The following is an 8,566-nucleotide window of genomic DNA, read 5'->3' on the forward strand; positions in this document are numbered from 1 at the left end:
GGGAGGGTTAGGCTGTGGGGGGAGGGTTAGGGTTAGGCTGCGCGGGGGGAGGGTTAGGCTGTGGGGGGAGGGTTAGGGTTAGGCTGCTCGGTGGGAGGGTTAGGCTGTGGGGGGAGGGTTAGGGTTAGGCTGCTTGGTGGGAGGGTTAGGCTGTGGGGGGAGGGTTAGGGTCAGGCTGCGGGAAAGGAGGGTTAGGCTGTGGGGGGAGGGTTAGGGTCAGGCTGCTCGGTGGGAGGGTTAGGCTGTTGGGGGAGGGTTAGGGTCAGGCTGCGGGAAAGGAGGGTTAGGGTGGTTAAGGATTAGGTGTACCATACTTATCTAGTCTGTGTAGGTATCGTGAGCGTTGGGATGCCGCTGTCGGTATTCTGACTGCCGACATCCCAAGTGCCAGGATCCTGATACCATCCCTGGAGACACACAGGGAATGTGCTCGAGAGACACAGGGAATAATCTGATAACCGATCTACCTGTACTTACAGGGGAGGGATACTGGGCCCCAATATCTCGTGTGTGCCGGGCCCCAACATATCTGTTGCTGAACCCTGAGTGACATACTCAAAGAGCCCAATAAAATGCAAAATACCTTATATTCTAGATATTATTAAAAAAAAAACCTCTTTTTTACATGCAAACGTGTTTACTATTCAGATAGATTGTTTAATGATGAAATGTGCCCAATTATTATGAATAGAATGCATAGTAGAGGACTACATGTACAATAATGTCGTTTTACAATATCCAGTGATAATCCGTTTTCAGCAACAGCTTACACTGGAAGTAATGTGACACTGCTGTATACAGCAACACTTTATCCTCTGTTTACATGTCACCTAGAAATATGTTTATCCTGTTCCGTATTAAGGCTCTCTAAATCGCTTTCTGTAATATAAATAACATAATGCATTTCTTATTTCATGTGTTGTTCCACAGACTCTGGGCCTGATTCAGACCTGATCGTAGATGTGCTAAATTTAGCACATCAGCTTCCCTGACATGCGGGGGGACGCCCAGCACAGGGCTAGTCCACCCCGCTTGTCAGTCCCTGCCCCGCCGCACAAGTACTTGAAGAGTAGCTCCCCACCAGCGCAGCTCCTGCACGCTGGCAGGGAGCTACCCGTCGCTGTTGGGGTCACATCGGCTGCGTGTGACGTCACGCAGCCGCCACGGACCGCCAGCACCCTCCCGCCCAGCGAACGCCTCTGCCTGTCAGTAAGGCAGAGGTGATCGCAGGGTTGAGACAGCCATCGGCGCTGGCGTATGCGCAGTTCAGACCTGATCGCTGCTGTGTAAAACCACACAGCACCGATCAGGTCTGAATTAGGCCCACGGTCCAAAGTATATTTGTTTTCTGTTGTACATATGAGGTTGTTATTCCACCATGTAACATGTACATAATATGGAGGGGCGGGAGTTTTTTTAGAACTGGTGATGTTGCTCATAGCAACCAATCAGAGTCTATCTATTATCTATTAGAAGCAGCTAGATAAATGTTGAGTAGAATCTGATTGGTTGCTATGAGCAACATCAGCAGTTCTAAAAAATTCCCACCTTAGTAAATTTACCCTGGTGTCTCCTATCAGATGATCAGCAGGATACACACTGTCATTGCAAATTTGCAGCAGCACATATACCAAATATGTATTTATTTAAATGTTCTTGTTTTTACAGCAAATATCACATTGAAGCACAAACTAATTGTACACATATGCATGTTGCAGTATAACCAGTACACTTGGCCCAGGAGCTAACACTCACTTATGACAGTAAGGTCTTTTGGGGGAATCATTCCGACCTGATCGCACACTGCAGTTTTTTGCAGCCGTGCAATCGGATCCGAACTGCGCGTGCGATGCGGTCACAATGTGCAGGCGCTTCGCTGCCCGGCAACGGGGGACGCCGGGCAGCGATGAAACTAACGAAGATCGGGATCGCAGGGGCGACCACAAGGTGATTGACAGCAGGAAGGCGTTCCTGGGTGGCAACTGACCGTTTTCTGGGAGTGTTAATGAAAACGCAGGCGTGTCCAGGCGTTTGCAGGGTGGGTGTCTGACGTCAATTCTGGGACAGGACAGACTGAAGTGATCGCAGCGGCTGAGTAAGTTCAGAGCTAGCAAGTAGAAAGGGGGCGATCGGGCACAGGTTTAAATTCCATATAATATTTAGAAAAATAGCAGAAAAAAGACCAAAATTGGACAGTGTATTGACCTAAGTAGGGAGATAACAATATATGTTATCAGTAATATACAGTCCTGGTTGGTGGTGCACCCAGAGCCAGAAGTGCGTAAACTATGCAATGGGAGAGGACAGAAGGCTCTTGTGTGGGCGCACTCTTAAAATGAAAAAAATACTTGAAAGTATTAGAGAGAGTATTTTAAGATATAACTTTTATTATTAAGGTTAAAACAAGATAAACTTCCCACAAATCTTGTAAAATAACCGGAGATTATTGAGGAAAATAAAAAATCCCTACGACCATACCACGCTGTCAGTGCCCGATCTCGTCCGATCTTGGAAGCCAAACAGCGTTGGGCCAGGTTAGTATCAGGAGAGGTGACTGCCTGTGAATACCTGGTGTAGTAGGTCAGGAATTAATTTCCTCTCTTATGTGACCAACACACACCAACAGCAGTATCACCACTAATTCTACTTTCTCTTTCTTTTATTGCTCTCAATATCTACATCAACTGACCTTAACTTCTTGCTTACAATTTCTGCCCGCAATTAGGGCTATGGCATGCTAACAATACTCAGGGGTATAATTCCTTGAGTGGTGACCACTGATTACCATTTCAGCTAGTTGTAGCCTAATTATTTTGAAACTGTGTTGTGACTAAGAAACCCCCGGTTCCATTAATACAGAAATACTGTACTGGTCAGGGGAAATGGGGGTATGACTACTCCATGTCTACAACCCTTTCCATACTCTTACGACTTAAGAGACCAGAACATTCATTTTTTCATTTTTTTATTTTCCTCAATAATCTCCGGTTATTTTACAAGATTTGTGGGAAGTTTATCTTGTTTTAACCTTAATAATAAAAGTTATATCTTAAAATACTCTCTCTAATACTTTCAAGTATTTTTTTCATTTTAAGAGTGCGCCCACACAAGAGCCTTCTGTCCTCTCCCATTGCATAAGTTCAGAGCTACTCAGAAACTGCAAACAACTTTTTGGCACAGCTCCGCTGCACAGGCGATCGCACACTTTCTAAGCTGTAATACACTCCTCTATAGGCGGCGACTATCTGAATGCACGGGCAGCAAAAAATTGCAACTTGCTATCAACCCCTAAAGGCTTTAACGTTTGGGTACGTGATCTCTGTCTTTCTAAAACTCTACTCCTCTGCTTAGTGTCTCACGCCATAGCGGCTGATGTTGAGTACTGTTTACCTGGGCTCTCCAAACAGTAACGGATCTTGCCACGGGCAAGCAGGACTTTTGCCCGGGGCGCCGCCTTCCGGAGGGCGCCGCACTACGGCAAGATCCGCTGCTGATGTGCCGTACGCCCCCCGCTGCCCCTTGTCCCCCGCCGCTGTCCCCCGCCGTGAAGGGAACTAGACGCGTAGCGTCTAGTTTCCCTTCGTGGAGAGGACGTTTACTGTGCGGTGCGCGATGACGTCATCGCGCACTGCACAGCAAAGGTCCTCTCCACGAAGGGAACTAGACACGAAGCGTCTAGTTCCCCTTCGTGGAGAGGACCTTTGCTGTGCGGTGCGCGATGACGTCATCGCGCACTGCACATCTTTCATCGGCGCTACTACTGTACAGGGGGCGTAAGTGACAACGCCCCCTGTATGAAGCCACGCCCCCATCGCCTGCCCGGGGCGCTCAAAACCCTGGAGCCGGCCCTGTCTCCAAACTCAACTCACATAGGGAGTCATTCAGGGATGAACGCAGTTTTTGCTTCCGCAGAAAAATCTGTGCCCATATACTCACATGCTGGGGGCCACCCAGCACAGACTACATCTCTTCATAGCGCATGCCTGCTGGCATACCATCGATGGTAAACCATGAAATGTTTAACAAACGATGCTTGCACGCCATGGCAAGGCGTGTAATGATGGATGCTTCCCATCCGAAGGACATCCCTACTTCACTTCAGTTTAAATAATTTGTTCAGCAGCCATGCTTCTTCTCCAACGACTGGTAAAGTGCAGATGTACCCTGACATTGGCCCTCATTCCGAGTTGTTCGCTCTGTAATTTTATTCGCATCGCAGCAATTTTCCGCTAATTGCGAATGCGCAATGTTCGCACTGCGACAAAGTAAATTTGCAAAGAAGTATGGTATTTTACTCACGGCATTACGAGGTTTTTTCTTCGTTCTGGTGATCGTAATGTGATTGACAGGAAGTGGGTGTTTCTGGGCCGAAACTGGCCGTTTTATGGGAGTGTGTGAAAAAACGCTACAGTTTCTGGGAAAAACGCGGGAGTGCCTGGAGAAACGGGGGAGTGTCTGGGCGAACGCTGGGTGTGTTTGTGACGTCAAACCAGGAACGAAACTGACTGAACTGATGGCAGTGGCAGAGTAAGTCCCGAGCTACTCAGAAACTGCTTAGAAATTTCTAATCGCAATTTTGAGAATCTTTCGTTCGCAATTTTGCTAAGCTAAGATTCGCTCCCAGTAGGCGGCGGCTTAGCGTGTGCAAAGCTGCTAAAAGCAGCTAGCAAGCGAACAACTCGGAATGAGGGCCATTGTGTGCAGCTGTTAAAACTAAATATTAACTCTTAACTGGGTAAAATATGTTACTCGGCCTTATAACAATACTACGACATAAGAACCTAGCTGACGATTCCACCCAAAGCCGAGTGTTCCGTAGGTCAGCGGGGATGTCTTCTGCTGAATCCCCACTCCCGCGAACCTGGCGCACGTTATAATAATTGTGTCTGTTTTTTATTACTTTCTTTTGTGAGACCCAGATTCCCGAATGCTTCACTTTCTATACAGGGGAAAGTGATTTCTTATGTTACCTCTCACCCTTATCAGTATCTTGGGGAACGTCACTGTCTCCAGCAATTCACACAATTACTTTCCCATTTATATAGCACAGCGTATTAAGAAGAGGCGGCAGAAAAGAGCCTACACTTTATTTTATATCTCAGGTCTAAGGCTTAACAATAGCCATATGTTTGTCCCTGGTATTTTCTCATTATTATTATTACACTGTATGAGTCCTAACAACAACTGCTGGGAGACTGGGTCCACGGGGGTCCACGGGGCTATCATCCTTCACTATGTGAAACAAATGTTCCTTATATTACCTTCCGTCTTCCTCTTCTCATTTTTCTAAAGGGTGTCCTGTTGTTCTAGTAATCCTACCTGTTGCTTTAATATTGGTATCCTAGCATTATTAATACTTCTGATTTATTTTACTGTTTCGCTCATTCCCCCTCTGCTCCTGTTCTCTCGTATAAGTGTACTTTTTCTGCTCTTTGTGCCTGTCCTACTATGTTATGCACAGGGTCACAGTGAGTGAGTGAGTGAGTGAGTGAGTGAGTGTGAGTGTGTGGACATGCTGCGTGGCCAAAGGGTAATTCAGAAGTTCAAATATCAACCAATGTGCGTCCGAGGTCTGGTTCTTCATACACAAATGGCGGATCTCAGGCGACTTTGGTGGGTGACGCAATACAAATCCCAGCGGTTGCAACATTTGCATATTTTCGTACAGACATTGCGCACTGAATCTGAGTTGCGACAACATTTGTGTTTATCTCTGAATTAGGCCCAAAATACCTGGTTCCCGGACCTTTGCAGTTGCCTGGGAGTGCGGGGGAGGTGTAACTATGCACCCCCGTGATGCCACAAACACCCAGACCTGTACAGTGTCTCGGCGGCTTTGGTTATTCAGCCCATACCATATTTTGTTAGACCTTTGTTGATTTAATTCTATTTTATTCATGTGTTTTTAATTATGGGGCCTGTAGAAGTATACACAGTACTCAAGGTGGGGTCTTACCATTGCAGTACCTACATCCCAACATGGTGAGCAACGAATTGGTACAGCGGGCATTGCCATGTCATGACTGGGGTGTGGTCACATTGGGATGGGTATTTGGACACACCCCTGGGGCATACATAGCACTTCTGAAGCACTAGGGCATGCCTTATATACACAGCTCATTATCATGCACAGCAGTGGAGGCGAGATACCGCCCAACTGTCTGGGACAACAGGACAGAAAAGAGTTGAAATCGGGACTCGGCTCCCAACTGTTTTGCCTAATCAGGGACAGTTGTTGGTGGTGGGGGGGGAGGGGGGGGGGATTGTGACAATATGACTTCCTTTCTTTTACCGACCTTCTTACAATGATCCATCAAGGGGAAGTCCATGTGGGAGGGGCAGGGAGTGACTGTGACAATATGATCTGTGGCATTACACCTCAAGGGTGGAGCCACAGTGAAGCAGTTCATACCAAATTGCAGAACCCCCCCCCCCCCCCCCTCCTCTTGGCAAGAGGCTGAAATTATGAGCACAATAGCAATAGTATTTAATTTGACTAGACCTGCTGCCACATCATGCAGTCTAAGGGACAGAGCTGCTGCAAATGTCCAGTGGTAGCAGCTTCTTCTACCAAGTTTGCTGTGTGTGTGGATCTGAACGCTCAATCAGTGCACTGGACTAGAGAGTAGCTTCCAGGAAGAAGAGAAAGGAGCCTTACCATGAGGTGGGAGAATGTGTGCTTAGAAAGTGCAGTACTGCACTTACTTACTTCCTTAGAATGTAAGCTCTCACGAGTAGGGCCCTCTTCCCTCATGTGCTTATTCTTTTCTTACTTTAATAATCCTCAACTGCCCAGATCCCGCAGTTTTTTGGCCACCTGGAACTTATCTCTGTGTCATTTACTGGTGTAGTTATGCTTAGTTACCCTCTACTTGTCCTATATTGTCTTCAACTGTAAGTTACTGTTTTCCTGTTTTGATTATGTGCAAATGTACTCTGTAATTGGGTGCCGTGGAACCCTTGTGGCGCCATATAAATAAAGGATAATAATAACAATACTACTGATTCTACTATATTTATGTATTTGTTTATTATGGGATGTTTAACCATTTCTTGACCATTTACTTATATTATTTAAATATGTTTGATACAGCCTATACTATAGAACATCTATAGTAATAAATATTAATACTGTATTCCTCACAGTTTCCCGTGTATAAAAGACCACTGTTTACATTAATGTCCAGGGTTATTACTAGATTCTGCTGCTCCTCTAGACTTGATTCAAGGGGGGGTCATTCCGAGTTGATAGCTAGCTAGTTTTTGCAGAATTGCGATCAGATAGTCGCCGCCTATAGGGGAGTGTATTTTCACTTTGCAAGCGTGCGAAAGCCTGTGCAGCCGAGCTCTGCAAAACCATCTTAGTAGGTCTGAACTTACTCAGCCGCTGCGATCACTTCAGCCTGTCCGGTCCCGGAATTGACGTCAGACACCCGCCCCGCAAACGCCTGGACACGCCTGCATTTTTCCAACCACTCCCAGAAAACGGTCAGTTGACACCCATAAACGCCCTCTTCCTGTCAATCTCCTTGCGATCGGCCGTGCGAATGGATTCTATAATTAAATCCATCACTCAGCAACGATCCGCTTTGTACCCGAACGACGTACCTGCGCATATGCATGCGCAGTAGTGACCTGAATGCTGCACTGCAAAAAACGGCAGCGTGCAAACAGGTCGGAATGACCCCCTATGTTCCGCAGATTGGGAGATTGTGGATTGCATTTGGAAACCCCCCCTATAGAAATCCTGCGTTTGCCACTGAGTAAGAGACCATGAGAACTTCCGCAAATTCAGGAGTCTTCTGGAAATTGGGAGAGTGGGAAACTGTTTAAAGTAGAGATGAGCGGGTTCGGTTTCTTTGAATCCGAACCCGCACGAACTTCACTTTTTTTTTCACGGGTCCGAGCGACTCGGATCTTCCCGCCTTGCTCGGTTAACCCGAGCGCGCCCGAACGTCATCATGACGCTGTCGGATTCTCGCGAGGCTCGGATTCTATCGCGAGACTCGGATTCTATATAAGGAGCCGCGCGTCGCCGCCATTTTCACACGTGCATTGAGATTGATAGGGAGAGGACGTGGCTGGCGTCCTCTCCATTTAGATTAGATTTAGGAGAGAGAGAGAGAGAGAGATTGCTGTGATACTGTAGATTAGAAGAGAGTGCAGAGTGCAGACAGAGTTTAGTGACTGACGACCACAGTGACCAGTGACCACCAGAGACAGTGCAGTTGTTTGTTTTATTTAATATATCCGTTCTCTGCCTGAAAAAAACGATACACAGTCACACAGTGACTCAGTCTGTGTGCACTGCTCAGCCCAGTGTGCTGCACATCAATGTATTGTATATAAAGCTTATAATTGTGGGGGAGACTGGGGAGCACTGCAGGTTGTTATAGCAGGAGCCAGGAGTACATGATAAATAATATTATATTAAAATTAAACAGTGCACACTTTTGCTGCAGGAGTGCCACTGCCAGTGTGACTAGTGGTGACCAGTGCCTGACCACCAGTATATTAGTAGTATTGTATACTATCTCTTTATCAACCAGTCTATATTAGCAGCAGA

General features: G+C 46.7%; 1 pseudogene; it reads left to right on the forward strand.

The window, feature by feature from the left end:
• The first annotated feature begins 2,464 nt into the window (after window positions 1-2,464).
• On the forward strand, window positions 2,465-2,583 carry LOC134894849 (5S ribosomal RNA; annotated as a pseudogene).
• Window positions 2,584-8,566: the final 5,983 nt, after the last annotated feature.

The sequence above is a fragment of the Pseudophryne corroboree genome, chromosome 3, assembly GCF_028390025.1.
Source record: "Pseudophryne corroboree isolate aPseCor3 chromosome 3, aPseCor3.hap2, whole genome shotgun sequence".
NCBI classification, from domain to species: Eukaryota; Metazoa; Chordata; class Amphibia; order Anura; family Myobatrachidae; genus Pseudophryne; species Pseudophryne corroboree.